The sequence below is a fragment of the Adiantum capillus-veneris genome, chromosome 3 (genome assembly GCF_014529385.1).
Source record: "Adiantum capillus-veneris isolate H3 chromosome 3, ASM1452938v2, whole genome shotgun sequence".
NCBI lineage: Eukaryota > Viridiplantae > Streptophyta > Polypodiopsida > Polypodiales > Pteridaceae > Adiantum > Adiantum capillus-veneris.
The window spans coordinates 51,182,398-51,202,647 of record NC_140933.1 but is presented as its reverse complement, the minus strand read 5'-3'; the positions used below and the strand labels follow the sequence as shown (position 1 = coordinate 51,202,647).

The window sequence follows — 20,250 nt, the reverse complement described above, 5'->3', positions numbered from 1 at the left end:
ATCTAGGATCTACTCATCGCATCAACATTGTGTAAAATTACAAGTGTTATGATGGCCAAGTGTTGAATGCACCTAACTTTAGGACATGGCTAGAATGGCCAAGTGGTGAATCTAGGAGACACCAACAATTGGATCCATATTTGAAGCCTTTGTTATAATGGCCAAAGGGTGGATCTTTGATGCACCTGCTTCCCAATTCTTAGTCTAAATGGCCAAGTGGTGGATCTAGGATCCACTCATCCCACAAACATTGTGTAAAATTACAAGTGCTATGATGGCTAAGTGCTGAATGCACCTACCTTTAAGACATGGTTAGAATCGCCAAGTGGTGGATCTAAGAGATACCAAAAATTAGATCCACACTTCAAGACTTTGTTCTAATGGCCGAGTGGTGGATCTAGGATCTACTCAACCCACACACATTGTTTAAAATTACTAGTGTTATGATAGCCAATTGCTGAATGCACCTAACTTTAGGACATGGTTAGAATGGCCAAGTTGTGGATCTAGGTGACACCAACAATTGTATCTACAATTCAAGCCTTTGTTATAATGGCCAAGTGGTGGATCTTTGATGCACATACTTCCCAAGTGTTATGATGGCCAAGTGCTGAAGTCACCTAACTGTAAGACATGATTAGAATGTCCAAGTGGTGGATCTAGGAGATACCAACAATTGGATCCACAATTCAAGCCTTTGTTATTGAGAGGCGGAAGTGAAAAATAGACCCGGTGGCCTCTACACCAAGACTATGCACAATTGCCTCATCATGGGGGATACACAATAGGGGCACCACCTAGCAAGATATGCGGCTAGGACGCATACATATACACAATGAATCATGCCATGGAAAACAATTTCAAGATCCACGCCCAAATGTGGAATGGGGTGGTTGGAGAATAAGGTGAGAGGAGTGGTGAATGAGTGAGAATGGGCTTTTATTCATCTTTTGCAAGCAATCAACACACTCTGAAAAAAATCGAGCTAAAAGTTGAGATCACGAGCTACATCTTTTATGTTGAACGCTCCTTCAGATTTGGGGTTCTTATCTACTTAAAAAATTCAGCCAAATAATGTATTATTTGTGACTGCAAAGGTCTTTTGGTGGTCCCCTTTGAGTGGACTTCTCTCTTGCCTTCAAGTGTAAGCTCCTTCATGTGTATGAAAACATGACCTAGAGTTTTGAAAAGATTGGCAATTATCTAGATGGAGGTATTATTGAAATTTGAAAGTGGGGTTGAGGTTTGAAAATGAAAACTAGTGAATAAAATATTTTGTAGGGTGGAATAATATATATACATGAAAAATATATTAGAAAATACTAAAATATATAATGTAATTTAGAATATATATATTTAATATTTAAGGTCAAAAGAGAGATCAACAAAGAAAGCTTACTTATTTATGCTACATCGTGATTGATTAGCATAAGTCTTATTTATTTAATAAAGGCTAAAACTTTTGTGAAAAAGGGAAGAAAAATCAAAAGTAACTTATATAATAGGAAATATTTTGGTAAAAGGGCAAAGATATATGGGGGGGTTCCCATGCATGGAAAAGCTTGCCTCATTAGCCCTCCCCCTAAGGCTAGAGGTATTCATGCCTCCAGCGTTGTACTTGATCCTTCTTCAATTGAGGTGGAGGAGTCTACCTCCTCGGGGATTTCCAATATAGGTGTTTGATCAAATCTCAAAAAGTATTGCTTCAACCTCCATCCATTGACACGTGTTTTGTGGAGCCTACCATCTGCATCCATCAATCGGTAACTGCCATTGGCGTAGCGCTTTCTAATGACAAATGGCCCCTCCCATCTGGGTGAAAACTTTTTATCCTTCCTAATGTCAAACCTGTTATCATACCGTAGGACCAACATACCTTTCTTGAGACCTTTTGCCCAAAGTCCCTTGTTGAAGGTAAGTCGACGTTGCTCTGCCTGTGCTGCATAATATTTGATAGCATTTCTCTGTCTAGTTGAAGCCTCTCTAGATCAAGAATGTGGTTGTGGAGATGAGCATTAGGACGTTCCACCTACCCAGCTAGCACCCTGACACTAGCCAATTGTACTTCAATGGGTAAAATGGCTTCCTTACCAAACACCAAGTGATATGGTGTGAACCCAAGGGATGTGCAAAATGAAGTGTGATAAGCCCAAAGTGCAGCCATAAGATGCTTCTCCCAATCACTGTTGTGATTGTTTACATGTTTAGTGACAATCTTGCAGATCATACCATTTACCTTTTCCACCAAACCATTGCATTGTGGGTAGTAGGGAGTTGAGTGTCGTCGTGAGATACCTAACTTCTCCATTAGCTCTCCTACAAGGTCTTCTCTAAAACCTGGTCCCCTGTCAGAAATTATTTCAAGAGGAGTGCCAAAATGGCAACAAATGTTTTCAAATACAAACTTAGCCACTTCCTTAGCTGTAATCCGGGTGGTGGCAACTGCTTCAGCCCACCTGGTCATGTAGTCCACACCCATGATGATATAAAATTTACCTGATTGGCTCCTTGGCAAAGGCCCAATAGCATCAATTCCCCATTTCTCAAATGGTCCATATGAGATTATAGGAGTCTGTGGCTCATATGTGAGCCTCCTATCCCTTGCCTTTTGACATTCCTTGCATGTTTTACACCAATGATGCACATCCCTATGTAGACTAGGCCATACAAACCCGGCTTGTAGAATCTTTCTACTAGTGATGTCAAGTGCAAAGTGTCCTCCGCAAACACCATCATGGCAACTCGAAATGATTTCAGTGATCTCTCTAGAGAGAGGTACACGCCTAAGAATTTGATCCTTACCCTTGCAGTAGAGGCCGTCATTGATAAGGCGGTATTTTGTTGCCTTACACACAAGCCACTGCTTTTGGCCCTTAGTAAGATCCTTAGGACACTCTCCTGTGTCCAAGAAACTCATGATGTCAGGCATAGCATCTCTACCTTGGAAGAGAGGCAGCTTCAACTTGATAGCACCCACCACTGAAACATCTTGCAGCTTCTCTCTAGCTAGAGCATCTGCTTCTTGATTTTCTGCTCGAGGGACATGATGTAATTGTACAACTTGAAATTTTCCTAAAAGTTCCTTGACTTTGCGCAAATGGCCTAGCAAGCTATGATTTTTACAAGCCCAAGTTCCTTGTATTTGTTTTATTAAAAGCATGGCATCACCAAATACATTTAACCGTTGAATGCCCTGTGTCACACATCACTCTAACCCAAGAGTTAAGGCTGCATATTCTGCCTCATTGTTAGAGTGAGAATCCAAGAGATTCCCAATGGATAAAACCTTATCCCCTTGCTCGTTGAAGATAACAATGCCTGCTGCAGCTTTGTCCACTTTCCTCTTGTAGGCTCCATCAAAGAAAAGAGAGTGAGCCTCCTCTACCTTAGGGACTTCCAGCACAGGTGTAATATCTTGATCATTTGGATTTATCTTTAGCTTCTTTTCATAGTGGCGATGAGTGAGAATACCTCCTAGACTGGCCCTTGTGGAGATCTCCACTTGCATTGTGTAGTCAAACACTTGTAGCTTTGTGAGCCATTTGGAAATCCTAGAAGAAACATCCATGTGCTGCATTACATAAGGAAATACTTCTTCCATTGTTAAGATTATGAATGGTCTAGACAATAAATAAGAGTGAAATTTGGTGGTAGCAAACATTAATGCAAGCACCATGTGCTCCACTGCCGTGTCTCCCTTTTCTGATGGAGTCATCATTCGACTAGAGAAGTAGATAGAACGCATGAACGAAGTTTGCGGATCCTTTTGCATCAATATAGCCCCAAGTGTGTCATTGCCCACACTAGGTTTTACATAAAATGGCTCGTCCCACTTTGGAGGTGCTATGGTGGGAAGTGAAGCTAGAATTTGTTTTACCTCATTGAATTGTTGTTCATTTTATTCACTCCAAGTGAAGATCTCTTGATGGGTAACTTGTTGTAAAGGGAGAACCACTCGGGAGAGCAAGTGAATGAACCTACTCAAATACCTCACCTTTTGAAGAAAAGAGACCAACTGCTTTGTTGTGGTGGGAGAGGTCAAAGCCACCAAGGATTGAACCTTGCTTGGGTCAGCTTCAATGCCATTGGCCGAGATCACATGGCCAAGAAGAGTAACCTTGCTTTCACCAATGTGGCATTTCTCCACATTGAGTTGGCCCCCCAAATCTTGTAGCCTAGCTAGACCTTCATAAAGTTTCTCCAAATGAAGAGAGCGAGAGCTATAGATACAAAAGTCATCAATAAAAACACGGATTGATTTTCCAAAGAATGGCTGAAAAACAAATGTTACATATCGCTGAAAAGTGGCTGGAGCATTAGTGAGACCAAAAGGCATAACTCTGTAAGAAAAACATCCCCATGGTGTGATGAAGGTTGTCTTCTTTTGATCTTCTTCAGCGATGCTAATTTGGAAGTAGCCTGAGTAGCCATCACATACCGTGTAGCGCTCATGTCTTGCTACCTCATTGAGAATTTCGTTTTGAAAAGGAAGAGGAAAATGGTCCCTCTTTGTGGTTGCATTAAGAGGCTTGTAATCAACACAAACCCTCCAGTTGCCATTCTTCTTTGGTGTGACTACCACTGGAGAAACCCACTCCGAGTCTTCAACAGGATAGATAAAACCTGCTTCTAGCAATTTCCTCACCTCTTTGAGCAGGGCGTCTTGTTGAATTACTCCTAGCCGCCTGAGCTTCTGCACTACAGGTTTACTTCCCTCCTTGAGCTTAATGTGATGTTGAACTACTGTGATGCCAGTGATTTTATCATATTCATCAATGAACAATGTGGTAAAATTACTTAGCATCAAAATATAATCTTCACGCTCCTTCCCACACAACTCACTAGAGAGCATTTGATGTAGCTTACGTGCTTCTACCAGAGGTTGTATACCTGGTGTCTCCCCTTGGTTTGATGATGAGAAATCAGGTTGCTCCATCTTCTTAGGGTCCTTGAGAATGATCCCCATCACCTCAATGCTACTGTCACTTTCTTCACTCACTGTTGACTCCTCCTCTGAAGTGGTTGAAGGAGTCACCACTAGAAAACTCATCCATAGAGGTTTCTAGATCCATGTCGCATTGCCGACCTGTCTTCATATCATAAAGTATTGGCCTCCCTTTTGTATCCTTCATCTGGATTATGCCGGTGTCCAAGTCTTCCTTAGCTCTCATAGCCATAAGCCAAGGCCTCCCTAGAATGATAGGATAGCCCTCCCCTTTGTGTGGCATGACAAAGATGTCCACATCTACCTCGGTGTTGAATGCCTTTATCCTAACTACATTTATGACACCAACACATTGAACTATTAAATTATTTTCCATTTTGGCTCGGCATGGTGCCGGCCGACTCATCTCTAAACCCAAACAGTGCATCATTTTTTCACTCATGACGCATATTTGTGCGCCACCATCGATGTAGATATTGGAGATGTGTTGCCCTTTGATGTAAGCATCCATCACTGGAAGTATGTCATCTAGATTCCTCCCAGAGATAGCCCCAACTATCTTTGGCTTTGGTCATCTCGTGCTAACCATCTTTGTCCATTGTCTCCTCACCCTAGGTGCTAGGTGGAGTAATTGGGGCCAGGTGATTTTTGGGCCCTGCACAGAAACATCTTGAACCAAATCATATGGTTTAGAACATTCACCCAAAGAGAAATCTACAATGTCAATTTTACGTCGTGACTTGGACGGCTTTTTGCTAGATTCCCCTTTAGTCTTCATCTTTTCTTCCTTTTGGGAAGATTCACCTTGCCTAGCGCGTTTTACCCCTATGGCATCTACTCCTTTAAACTTGGTCTTACCTTTTGCTACTCCCTTGATATCCTCCTCCACTTTCTCCTTTCCTTTACCTTCAAGACTGATGACGCTTACTGTTTGATTGCCAACTAGTGGTGGGGGTAAGGGTGGAATGAGAGGTTGTGGTGGTGGTTGTGGTTGAATGGGTGGTTGTAGGATTTGCATGGGTGGTGCTTGTTGTGGTGCCCTCGGTGGTGGTGGTCTTGCTCTCGGTGGTGAAACCTGGTTTTTCTTGGCTCCTCTGTTGAAATTCTGCCTCCTTGGGTGTGGACAGTAGTACATGCCATGACCATCCTCCCCACAATTGTAGCAGTGGTATTCTTGGTTTTGCCTTTGTTGTCCTCTTCCTTGCTCTTGGTTGCGATTGTGTGCATGCCCTTGTTGTATCAAATGGACCGAGAGATTCTCAAGTTGATTGGTGATTCGACAGAGCAGGTCTTGCTGATCTTCAATTGGTTCTTGTGGTTGAATCCTCTGGGCGGCTGTTGTAGGTGGTGCTAGAGGTGGTCGGGTCCTAACGGCTTTCTCTTCATCGATATTCCTGTCTTGTAGGTGCAACTTCTTGTCTTTAAGGCGGGCCACTTCAACTGCTAGCTCATACGTAGCAAGAAACCTTCCCTTCACCTTATCTTTAAGAGTTGGCTATAACCCAGCCACAAACCGATCCTTCGTTAGGAAATCAAGTGCCCCCTCACCCTCTCTTAGCGATGCAACCCATCGCCCCCATAAATCTACAAACTTTGACTCATATGATGCGTATTCCAGCATACTGCCCTGCTTCAACTCTGTCAACAATTTCCATAGCTTCTATGATGTTGTGCCCTCTCCAAAACGTTTGACAAAGGCTTCTCTTAATAAGTCCCACCGTTCCTTGGTTGCTTGTGCCAAGGCATTGTACCATGATCTTGCCTCCACCTTCATTAGAAGTGGGAAGATGCGCAAGCGCGAAGCATCATCATCTCTCGCAGAGATGACACATGCTATTTCCAAGTTGTCTAGAAAGTCTGCAGCATCCTCACCCACCTTACCAGTAAATGTTGGAAATGCTACACTTGCCATTGTGAGAGTGAGAAAATTAACTTGACTTAGATTTTTTTTTATTTTTTATTTTATAGAGATTCAATACATGGGTGCTCGGTGGATGGAAAACATACTATACAAGGATGAAAATAACTACATCAAAAGACACTTCATGATTAATCATAGGGAGGATAAAGGGTAGAGAAGAGGTGTTTATCTCTTGCAGTAGTTCTCTACCAAACATGGTTGTAATGATCTGGTGATAAAACATCTTGCGGTCCAAGATTACTTTGATTGATTGAATTCGTTGTGGTTCATAAGTTTGGTTCCTTGCAAAAGGTTGATGTGCTGGGTCTATCACATGATAATTCGGAAAGGCTCTCTCCTTCGTGGTGGAAGGTTATAGTCGGAGGTGTAGAGCTCTTGGTAGTCGAGGTCAAATTTATAGTACCACAGGACAAGGTTGTCTTCGTCTTCTAGCTCTAGGACTGTCCCTCTAGCAAGCTCTTGGAAAAGCTTGAACTCTCTCTCTTTCAGCAACTTCACTTTCCTGCAAGATAGAGTGCCATCTAGTGTATACACAGGTGTGATGAGGTAGGTGGTGAGTCTTACCACTTGTATTAATCCAAGTTGGATGGATACATATCAAGCTGTAAAGTCGTCATCATAGTCTTGATTCACAAGCAACACCCCTTGAAGGTGGAGGGTCTTGTCTTTCCGCCAAGCAAAACCTGTGTCAAAGACCTTGTCGATGACAAGCTCCGCCACTTCACTCGGTAGACGACGTAGAATCCATGCTGCTGTTTCTAGTTCCTGGCTCATGAGATGAGAGTGAGGTATAGAAAGACTTTGGAAGATTTACCCTTTTGTTTTGGAGACGGGGTGATTGTCGGCGCTGGAAAAACCTTGAATCTTTTGGTGCAAGGGAGAGGGAGGGACCACGCGTTCGTAGAGCTTCCTCAAGTTGTGAAGGCTTGTTGTGGATGTAGGTGGAAAAGGTGGCAAAGATGGGGACGTAGATGTAGAGAAGCCTGGTGCTGCTTGAAAGCCTACCGTTGTGAGAACGCCTATGCGGATGTCGAGGGAGAAAATGATGGCCTTTTCTTCACTTTGGGTTGCACTCATGTCGAAGGTGCGGTTTTTGGCTACAATGTGAGCATGATGCAGCTTGTGCCTTGCTTTTATGCTTGCGGGGATGATGAGAAATATAAAAAATTTGAGTAGGGAAAGAGGGTCTTACCACTTCTTCTATGCTAACAATACAACACCCTGGCAAGAGTGTCTTGATGACTTGAGTCAAACCTTCTTGAAGCTCCTCCTCTTCAGTGGTCCAATTAGAGAATTCAAGAAGCCACTCGTCCATGAAGATAAGTAAACATGTCAGCCGTGTAAACTGAAGGTCAAGAGCCCTACTCCGTGGGGGCACCAAATGAGAGGTGGAAGTGAAAAATAGACCCGGTGGCCTCTACACCAAGATTATGCACAATGGCCTCATCATGGGGGATACACAATAGGGGCACCACCTAGCAAGATATGCGGCTAGGACGCATACATATACACAATGAAGCATGACATGGAAAACAATTTCAAGATCCACGCCCAAATGTGGAATGGGGTGGTCGGAGAATAAGGTGAGAGGAGTGGTGAATGAGTGAGAATGGGCTTGCTACTCGTGTATGTTAGTAAGGAAGATAATGAGATAGGGGAAACTTGCGAGTATGCTCACTTATCATACAAGAGGTGGCGAATCTGCACACCTTTACATAAGCAGAAGAAAAAGGCAAGGAACAAGCATATACCATAGTCACAATGAGATGTATCCAAAGCGACACAAAGTATCGCACCAAGATGGAGTGTGTTGATTGCTTGCAAAAGATGAATACAATAGGTAGCGTATGGCAGGAAAATGAGAAGGGGACAAGATCGTAGGAGGCATAATGGAGAGATGGGAGTTGATGGCGAGGAATATCATGAGTGTGTCCACCCTTCTTCTTCTTGAAATTGTGCCTTCAACCCTTAATTACAAGTGGTGTGGAGGTGTGGTGCTCATCTTTTGTGCATGGTAATGGTGATGATGATGGTGTTGTGATTATGTGATTAGGGTTCATGCTACAAGCATGTAGCACAAGAGTGTGTATGGATAGGTGTGTGTGTGTGTGTTCTCATCTTTTGTGCATGGTGATGGTGATGATGATGGTGTTGTGATTATGTGATTAGGGTTCATGCTACAAGCATGTAGCACAAGAGTGTGTATGGATAGGTGTGTGTGTGTGTGTGTGTGCGTGCGTGTGTGTTCTCCCCCTTAGTGAGCTCTCATGGCCTCCTTATATAGGGAAGGAGGGGAGGATTTAGCAATATTTCTATTTGAGGTGAGTGTCCCACTTTGATGACTAGGAAAATGGGGTGCATGTGACTGTGGCTCCCATTTTGTCTCCTCATTATTTAAAATACCAGATTCAATAGAGAGAGAAGATGAGAGAATGTGGGTAGGATGTAGAGGATAGGAGATATTTATAATAGTTTAGCTTTGGCTAGACATAAGCTTATTAGAGAGAGAAGAGAGAGGTAAGAAATTTACAAGAGAGATTGTCAAAGGTGGATAGTTGTTGATGAGGATGGATCCTCCAAAAATGGTGATAGAATCACTCTAGACTTGCCAAGACCTCATTATGCTTGAAGAGTTGTAGAACCATAGCCATTCTAGAGGGAAGAAAATTGGGGATGGCCTTTGTCACCATTACACGAGAAAACTGGGGTCCACTACAAAAATCATATCTCCGTGTTCATAACTCCAAAAATTCTGAAAAAAATCGAGCTAAAAGTTGAGATCACCAGCTACATCTTTTATGTTGAACGCTCCTTCAGATTTGGGGGTTCTTATCTACTTAAAAAATTCAGCCAAATAATGTATTATTTGTGGCTGCAAAGGTCTTTTGGTGGTCCCCTTTGAGTGGACTTCTCTCTTGCCTCAAGTGTAAGCTCCTTCATGTGTATGAAAACATGACCTAGAGTTTTGAAAAGATTGGCAATTATCTAGATGGAGGTATTATTGAAATTTGAAAGTGGGGTTGAGGTTTGAAAATGAAAACTAGTGAATAAAATATTTTGTAGGGTGGAATAATATATATACATGAAAAATATATTAGAAAATACTAAAATATATAATGTAATTTAGAATATATATATTTAATATTTAAGGTCAAAAGAGAGATCAACAAAAAAGCTTACTTATTTATGCTACATCGTGATTGATTAGCATAAGTCTTATTTATTTAATAAAGGCTAAAACTTTTGTGAAAAAGGGAAGAAAAATCAAAAGTAACTTATATAATAGGAAATATTTTGGTAAAAGGGCAAAGATATATGGGGGGGTTCCCATGCATGGAAAAGCTTGCCTCTTTAGCCCTCCCCCTAAGGCTAGAGGTATTCATGCCTCCAGCGTTGTACTTGATCCTTCTTCAATTGAGGTGGAGGAGTCTACCTCCTCGGGGATTTCCATCATAGGTGTTTGATCAAATCTCAAAAATTATTGCTTCAACCTCCATCCATTGACACGTGTTTTGTGGAGCCTACCATCTGCATCCATCAATCGATAACTGCCATTGGCGTAGATTTATGGTCTCTTTTTCTATAACACTATTTAAAATTGATATATGGTGGACGTAGGGGAAACGAACCATTGCATTCACCATGCAAAAGTTGGTTAAAATGGCCAAGTGGTTTATCTTGGATGCACCCACCTTTGAAAATTTGACTAGAATGGCCAAATAGTGAATGTAGTACCTACCTATCCTACATACTTTATTTAAAATTCAATGTGACGAATCTATATACACCAACAATTGTACCCACCTTTAGAAGACTTGCTTAGAATGGCCAAGTGGTGGTTCCTTAATGCACCCACCTTTCAAGGCTTGGTTAGAATGGACAAGTGGTGGATCTAAGATCGGTACAATCTTGAAAATTTATCTCAAATGGGTTAATTTAAAGGATTCAAGATAACCGACCTTGAAAAAATTATTCTAGATGACTTATGGATCTAGGATATACCTGCTTTGGCTATCAAATGTCTAAATTGGATAAGTATTTGAGTTTAGAATCTAAAAGTTTTGAAGAGTAATTAAAATGTTATGTGTCAGTTTAATTTATACACTTTCAAAGTGTTATTACATTCAATGTGCCATTATAGATTCTAGCTAGTTATTTGTGTTTTCTTCAATTTCAAAGAAAAAATGGTTCAAAAACAAAAATCTGTGACGATTCCTGTTAGTATTGCCTTTGCAAGTGATGATAAGAGAAAATGGTACTTAGACGTTTATGGAGTGCAAGGTGCACAATTTCATAAAGTGCATGTCTTTGTGGCTAGTGATGAAGATGAGAATAGATTTGATGATCTAGTGCAGGTAGTCTCTGTAAGTGTTTCAACAGTTGAAGGACATCCCGACATTGAGTGCATTAACATTGGGATACCTGGAAATACTGAGTACCAACTATTGGCAAATTCCTATGTCGTTGAAAAAATGGTCAAAGACAAGGAAGAGACAATGTTTTCATGAGGTTGGGATGTTAATGAAGATTTATTTGATATCACTACAGATAGGCTACAAGATGCAATTATATTGCTTTGAAAGGCAAGCAAGTGAAGAATAAGAAATCAATTAAGAAGACCACAACCAAAAAGGCAAGGGGTGTTACAACAGCTGGTGTTTCAAATGTAGATAAGGCCATTTTGAGATCAAAGGACACAAGAAATCAGCCCTTATTAAGGTTTGTGGAGCCTGATCACTTAGAGAACGAGCTCCAAAAAGCAAAGAAGAGTGCTACAGGAGGCATGGAAAAGTATTCGACATACATCCATTTCAAGTATAAGGAATACGAGATTCTCGTCAATTGTTTTCTTGCTCCTGATCATTATAATTGTCGTCAGCTAAAGCTTGATTAAGTACAAAATTGTATACTCTTCTTTGAAGCAAGTGCAAATCGGCCTTCATCATGTGCTTATCTAATTCCTGTAAAGAATTGTGGCCAAAAGTCTGGAGTTCCAATGACACGTACTGAGGTAGAAGAAGAAAGACTTGTTGACTACAAGTTTTGGATCATTGATAGACAACACTCAATTTATGCAGCCAAAATGTTAAGATTTCAAGAAATGAAAACGGATGGTGGCTCCCAGGATCTGATACAAGTTTATGAGAAAAGAAAGGCCTGGATTGTTGTAGATCCATCCCCACAAGTTGCAACAGCCATATCAGCCATAGCAAATGAGGAGGCCAAGGTGCCATATGTGAAGCAACCTTACAGTGACATTCTCAAGCATCTTCATAGTCAATGGATATTTCAAAAACGTCCATCACGTCCAAACATTGGTGAAAGGTGCAGAATCTCGCACACCTTCGGATGTAAGTTTTCTTTTTCTTTCTCCCTCGTGGTTATATAATGATAAAACAATAAAAATTCTTAGATTTAATTTTTTTTGGCTTTGCAGGCATTTCTTAAAATGGCAAGGATTTTTGTTGGTGCATCATTCATCACCAAACAAGCTCATATGGTCACTTACTCTGATCCTATTTATGATCGATGGTTGAAGATCATAGAGCAATTAGAGAGAGAGAGAGAATAAGAAGCCAGGGCCACATTTTTTAGATATTTGTGTGGTCTAGATGAAGATGAAGTAGAAAAGATCCAAAAAAAAATAGAGACTGGAATGATTGTTTTGTCTAAGGGTGCAAAGGACACACCAGGTGTAATGGACATGACTGATCGTATCAAGCCACTGAAACAAGATCAAATTATTCAAGATGAGTTGCTTGAGCAATTCATTTTCTCAATGAGGAGAATCCATGTGAAAATTGGGAGAATCTTTCTACCACATACAACATTAATGATGTTGTTTATTCCCATTTCTTGACACTCTGTGATACTTGGCTAACATCACAACTACAACGTGGTACAAAGAAGATTGATTTTCTTGAAGAGGCAAGAAAATATATCCAATGAACGATCAACATTGTGAAAGACAAAGAAGATTCAATTATAGATCTTCCATGGTCTATATATGTTGTCAGTCTTCAAATGGAGGGAAGATCTTACTTAGAGCGCCATCTAAACAACCCTATCCCTATAGGATTGTGTATCTTGGACAACACACGTGCTTTGGAGAGCAATCTATAATGGTCAGCTGAAAGATTCAAAGATCTCATAGATGGAATTATGGCTATTTTAGGTGGGTCAACAGAACCACAATGTGCGATCCTTTCTTTTTTGAATAATAAAGACTATGTGCAGTTACGGTATGCTTTGCAAAGTATGACAAGCATGGTCAAAATACAATTTGTTGGGGCATTCCACAATGTGAAGCATTTGGAATTTACTGGTGCTATAGAATTATTCACCACACTTGTGTTCTTGAGCAAGGGAGATGCCTTTGAGGGACTTACTAGCTCTTCAAATCGAGGGACATAATCCATAATACTAGATGCACGACACCTTGATCTAGATTTTGGAAGTGTGAGTCAATTGTCAGATGTCGAGTTTCTACAATTCAAGAAGGAGTTGACAATCAAGCAATGCATTCAAAAGTATTGCAAAGAAGATTTAAAGCTTATTGACATGTTCAGTGATGGCTACATAACAGAGTTGGGACTTAAGCAGAAAAGGGAAGTGTTATACCTTGTGGACAATATTGATGACCAAAGAAAGCTTAAAACAAGACTTTTGAGCTTTGCAAATCAGCATGACGATGTCAAAAAATGGGCAAAACTTCAAAGTGATCAATTAGATCAGCCCATTGATGACCAAGGAGTATCGAATACGGTAAGAGCATCAACAGGTGAGACACCCATATCAGTTACAGACTTTCTGAACCTTGAAGCAAGTATGAGCTAAGATTTTATACCCACTTGTCATGTAATTAAGCTTTTTATTTTGAAATAAGTTTGATATCGTTTTTAAAACATGTAATGATAGTTTCATCATGTATATTGTCAAGTATATTAATCATTGATTTAAGATCTTTGACTTTAATTTTTCTCAAAAGTATCATGCAGTGAACCTTTTCTTAATAGTTTAAAATTGTAGGAAAGATAAATCATTACTTATTACATCAATAATTTGAAGTAACATATCTACTAAAAAATATTTTAATGTAAATTGGCATACAAAAAATTCTACGTTGAATTGATACTTCATGACATAAAAAACTTAACTAAAACATATAGTCTACAACGTTTGACATTTTTAAACTAAAATATGAACATTTTTTTATTGCAAACTCAAAAATGATAAGAGATATTAAAAGAAAATGTCTTTCACATTATGTGTGGCATGATGATCCTCTTGGTATACAAACTTTTCCCATTCCAAAGGATAAAGTCTTTGAGATAAGTGGTATTATCTTTGAAGTACGAGCTTCCACATAGAAAGTGGTGAAGAGCTTCTTGCAGAATATGAATTTACATGACATCACTCAAATCTCATGATAAATTCCCTCGTATGGAAGTTATTGATAATCTATTTGAAACTGACTCATTACTGAGTATGTATCATGATAAACACCGTGGATTGTGATGGCATTGCCATGTTATGCAATGAATACTTGATTTCATACAAACATTTATTCCTAAAGTGATATCCATAGAATTTCACAAGATTCTTGGAGCTTGCATAATAATGCTCTATTTCAAAGTTCATGTATCATGTTAAACATAATTCATACAAGAATTTGTATCTCATTGTACATATTTTATCAAAGCATAAACTTATGTATTAGCAATTTATGCAGTAGTTCATTTTGAATGCATTTTTTAAATTGTACCTTTAAGAATATCCCAATAATGGATTTTGGATGTACCAAACCCATGTAAAACTTGTTTAGAATAGCTAAACATTAAGTAAAGGATGCACTTTTCCATCCATACCTTGCTTAAAGTGTCTTGATGGTGGATTGAAAATTTCCTTGCTTCTCTCAAGAACTTTTTTAGATTGGACAACTGGCGGATCTAGGATGCACCCATATTTACACAATGTTCTTTGAATGACAAAGTACTAGTTTATTGAGTGCACCAACCACCCTTCCACAACTTGTTTGGAATGCACAACTTGTTTAGATTGGACAATTGGCGGATCTAGGATGCACCCATATTTACACAATGTTCTTTGAATGACAAAGTACTAGTTTATTGAGTGCACCAACCACCCTTCCACAACTTGTTTGGAATGTTTGGTTTAAAATGCTACCACCTTCTAAGACTTGTTTAGAATGGCCAAATGGTAGTTATAAGTTTCACTCATTTGTCTTTTGGTTACTTAGAAGCACCAAGTTATGGGTATACATTTCACCTCCCATTTTTAGGACGGACTTTGAATCTTCATTGGTTCTACACACACAACCAACACAAACAATTTCATTGTCAAGTACCATGTGCACTTTTTTCCAGATTCAAAGTCCATCCTAAAACTGAAAGAAGTGGTAGACCTTATTCTTGAATGATCCTTTACGATTAAATGGAGCATAGCTTGGACAAATGGTAGAAATTATGGTTCTCTATGCTTCAATAGAGCTTAGATTTAGTGGTGGACCTTGTGACTACCTATACTAGAATGGAACTTTTCTTGGACACGTGGTGGACCTTGTGGCTACCTATGGTGGAATGGAGCATATCTTGAACAAGTGTTGGATTTAATGGCTCTCTATGCTTCAATAGAGAATAAATGGACAAGTGGTGGACCTTATGGTCTTCTATGCTTTAATGGACTATAGCTTAGACAAGTGGTGGACCTTATGGATCTCTGTCTTTAAATAGAGTAGATATTGGACACATGGTGAACCTTGTATCTTTCTATGCTTGAATGGGTTAGTTCCTTGGATAAGTGGTGGATCTTATGGCTCTATACCCTTCAATAAAGCATAGACTAAACAAGTGATGGACCTTGTGTTTTCTATGCTTGAATGGATCTTAGCTTGGACAAGTGGTAGGTCTTGTGGCTCTCTATGCTTGAATAGAGCATAGATTGGACAAGTGGTGGACCTCATGGCTCTCTATGCTTGAAAGGAGTATAGAATGGGACCTTATGGTCCTCTATGCTTGAATGAAACATAGCTTGGACAAGTGGTGAACCTTATGGATCTCTATGTTTCAATAGGGTATATATAATACAAGTGGTGGATCTTATGGTCCTCCATAACTCAATAGATCTTGGCTTGGACAAGTGTAGTGGAAAGGTAGTGAATCTACGATGCACTTTTTCTCTTATACCACTATATTTAGAATGGTCTTGTGATGGATCTTGGATGCACCAAACCTTCCTTAATTTGTTTCAAAAGGGCAAGTACTACATACAAGATGCAACTTTCCTTCTCACGCCTTGCTCAAAGTGGCTTGGTGGCGGCTTAAGATTTCCCTTACTTTTCAACAAGAAATTGAAAATAAAATCTTCAAGTAATGCACAAATAAAAAAATTCTTATCTAAATCAATCAATTTTGAAAAATATGCATCATAACCCATTCATTTAGAACATAATATCAAAATTGCGACTCTTATCATCAAATCTATTAGTGACATTAGTTTAATTCTTATTCCTTAAGACTTGTGTTTTCCAAATATGTTTAATGATAAGAACAATGTAATAAACACAAGAGGTTTACCTTTATTATAGTTGCAAATAGATTGAAATTTTCTTTATAGCAATTGCTTTTTTCTTGTAAATACACATAGAATAGCATTGATACAAGTAGCATGAAATTGATTAAATTGTCTAAAATGGTCAAGTGGTGGATTTAAAAAGCCCTTTGTTATAAAATGTATACAATTAGGATGACTTAACATAAGTGTAGCTGAATACCTAAATGTCTTATCCTCATGAACATGTTTGAAAGAATACATCTACGTGCATAAAGTGGCGTATCACATGGTATTCTAGAATGTAATATATGTGACTTGACACTTCTTGATGTATCTCAAGAAATATCTTTAAAAAAAAAGTGAAAGAGATATCATTAATAAAATTCAATTTTTTTGTTTGTTAATGGTCAAATTGGCATTTAGAACAACTTAGAAATATATATAGGTACTCATTTCAACATATCACTTTGAGTGTAGCTTGGACAAGAAGTTGACTTTGTATTCCTCCATAGGTTAAGGGAACCTAGCTTGGACAAGTGGTGGGATTTATATTCCTCCAAGGGAGCCTAGCTTAGATAAGTGCACCATGAAATCAACACTCGTATGATGCAACCAATCATATGATACATGTTTTATGTATGCTTCATGTCTCAAATGAAGAAATCCTAGATTAGTAGTGGAATTTTCTTGGATGAGGTTGAATGTCATAGAAAGGTAGGTTGTTTTCCTCAATTTGGGTCCTAGTTTGGACAAGTGGTGGACTTTGAATAAGTTTAGGTACTCATCTTGAACTTAGCTTGGATAAGTGGTGGGCCTTGAAACTTTATCTTTAGATAAATCATAGGTAGGACAATAAGGCATACACAACGATAATAACTGGAATGCACTAGTATCTTAATGGTTCAATTGACTAAAAACATGAAATTTCATGTCCAAATTTGTTCTCAATGTGTAATCTACGTGCATAATTTGGAATGAAACCTTAACAAAATTGACGTCTTTGACAAAGATCTCATTACTTTATACATGATATGTTGAAAGTTGTCCAGCCTAGGAATTGGGATTTTCCCACTTTACCTAATATAGTCTTATGAGTGTGCGATGCATGTGTGCTTAGCATGAAGGGGAAGAGAGAAGAGAACACGAACATGAGACTTGAGAGAACAATACACACTAGAAGGACAAGGTGTGCATATTCTTTTATTATGTATATAATGAGTTAATAATAGTGTAGGGAGTTGGTCGGCTAAGTGGGACAGTCACTATGGCCTTTACCCCAACAATCTCTCACATGACTATAAGTGGCTATGACTAAGTGGCTATGACTAAAATATAGTATGTACAATTGTGAATTTTGACAGCTTCACCCTTGTACAACTGTGTTCACCCTAAACCCATTAACTTAATGCAATGTGCAAATATCTATGTAGCTAGGCTCTTTGTAAGAGCATATGTTGGGTTGTCGTGAAGGTGAATCTTGATAAGCTACAATTTCTTATCCGTCAAAGCATCCCAAATGAGATAATACCTCACCTCAAAGTGTTTTGACTTTCTGTGAAACACGGGATTCCTTGCCAAAGAAATGGCACTTTGGCTATCATAATGCAAAAGTGAAACCTTCTGAATTTCTACATCTCCCACTAGGCGTGCCAATTATATAGCTTCTTTTCTGGCATTTGACATTGCAACTTACTCAACCTTTGTAGCGGAAGAAGATTTACAATCCTTGGAGAGATGAACTCCAAGAAATGGCTCCTCCTACAAATACAAATATGTATCCAAAATTAGACCTCCTAATATCTTTGCAACCCGTGTAATCTACATTTGTGTAACCAATAATAGATAGTTGGCTATTACAGAAGCTTAAGCACTTACTCATTGTGCCCTTCAAGTACTTGAGGATATGTTATATTGATATACATGTTACTTACCAAGATTATTGCTATACAAGGGAGCTCTCTCTCATGCCCTTCCAAAATCTCATGCTCTATAGCTTGTTAATCCCAAGCTCATTAGCTTGCACATCTAATTAATATGTGTGTGTGTGTTGGGGGCTATCGTAGCATAGCCAAATAAACCCAAGACCAACAAAATTATCAATCCTAGTATCGGTAACCCGGCTTGGGCATGGAAGCACGAGCATCGGATGTATCAAATGAGAGGATTCAAGAGTATGCTCATCCAATGCAATAGAGATAAGTCATTAATCACTAACTATAATCACATCATCAATCAAGCATCACCTACAAAAATTAAGCCCTCAATGTCTGACTTACCATATAGACTAGAATCTCTAAACACACTCATGACAAGCACACACTAATTGCATTGGTGTTGGCCTTTCCAATCACCACATGCCAATCAAGGCACTTCATCAAAGCTATACACACAAGGTGAATGGTGCTAGAGTTTCATAAAACCCATCCACAAGCAAACAATAGGGCACATACACTAATTACAAAATTAAGAACTAACTTAATTAGAGATGTTAAATATCACAAATCGAATGCTCATAGAAGGATAGAAGTGGTTAATAAGTAAGAAGTCATCACACACATTGAAATCTAGAATAATGAGAAAGGTGAAACTACTTCATGACATAATGGAATAGAAGAAGTAGACTAATGAAGAAAGTAAAGATTACATTAAGAATGTTTCTCTAATTACAATGGATTAGCACTATCCTCTTAAGCATGGGCATTAGCTCAAGGCTAGGCCATCCATAGAGTGGACACTCAAGAGAGAGAGAGTCTCTCAAAAGTGGATCTTCAAGAGTGGATACTCAAGAATGAAGCCTCCTTTCATAAAGGCTTCCTTATGAAAGCTTGCACCACAATCCCTTCTACTATGGGTTTAAGTTTGAGCCCTCTAGCTAGCATATACAAATTTAGAACTCCCAATAAGCCCAAGACCTTATACAAATGTGGATAGGAAATATTATGCACAACCATAGCATATCTCCTGCTTGATGTATAATCGGTGTAGCCTATGTTAGCCACTGCTAACATTCCACCCTTCCTAATTTGGTGCACGTCCTCGTGTGCCGGTGAAGCAGAACACAGTGACATGGTAGAAAGCAAGTCCATGGAAGAAATGCTGAGATGCAAAGCATAAGAACAAGTAATGAGCATCAAAGGCCAACAAGGATAAAAACATGAAGTACAATGAACAATCATGCAAAGTGAACTTTTTGCTTCTAAAAGATGGGTGAATCATAGTCAAAACTAAATAACACACAACAAAAAACCACTTAAACTATCATGAAGGTTAAACCACTTGAAATTTCAGTTTTATGCATGAAACACAAGCAATCAATTAAGACCCTAGGCTAATGTAAGTCCATAAACTTACTAGCCTGTAAACTATATGACCAATCTTAATAAATCATTCAAGTCTATCATATCTATGGGCTATAAAAAATCTCTTAATCTACCCTTGAGTATCCACTCTTGAGGATCCACTTTTGAGACCTCTTTCTCTCTTGAGTTTTCACTCTATGGATGGCCTAGCCTTGAGCTTAATGCCTATGCTTAATAGACTAGTTCTAATCCATTCTAATTAGAGAATCTATTCTTAATCTAATCTCTACTTTCTCATTAGTCTTCATTCTTCTATTCCATTATGTCATGAAGTAGTTTCACCTTTCTCATTATTCTAGATTTGAGTGTCTGTGATGACTTCTTACTTATTAACCACTCTTATCCTTCTATGAGCATTCGATTTCAAAAATTTAACATCTCTAATTAGGTTGATTAAGTTCGTTCTTAATCTTGTAATTAGTGTATGTGCCCTATTGTTTGCTTGTGTGTGG

At 39.0% G+C, this 20,250-nt stretch overlaps 1 pseudogene; it reads left to right on the top strand.

The window, feature by feature from the left end:
• Nucleotides 1-13,124: 13,124 nt before the first annotated feature.
• On the top strand, nt 13,125-13,703 carry LOC147460910 (uncharacterized; annotated as a pseudogene).
• Nucleotides 13,704-20,250: the final 6,547 nt, after the last annotated feature.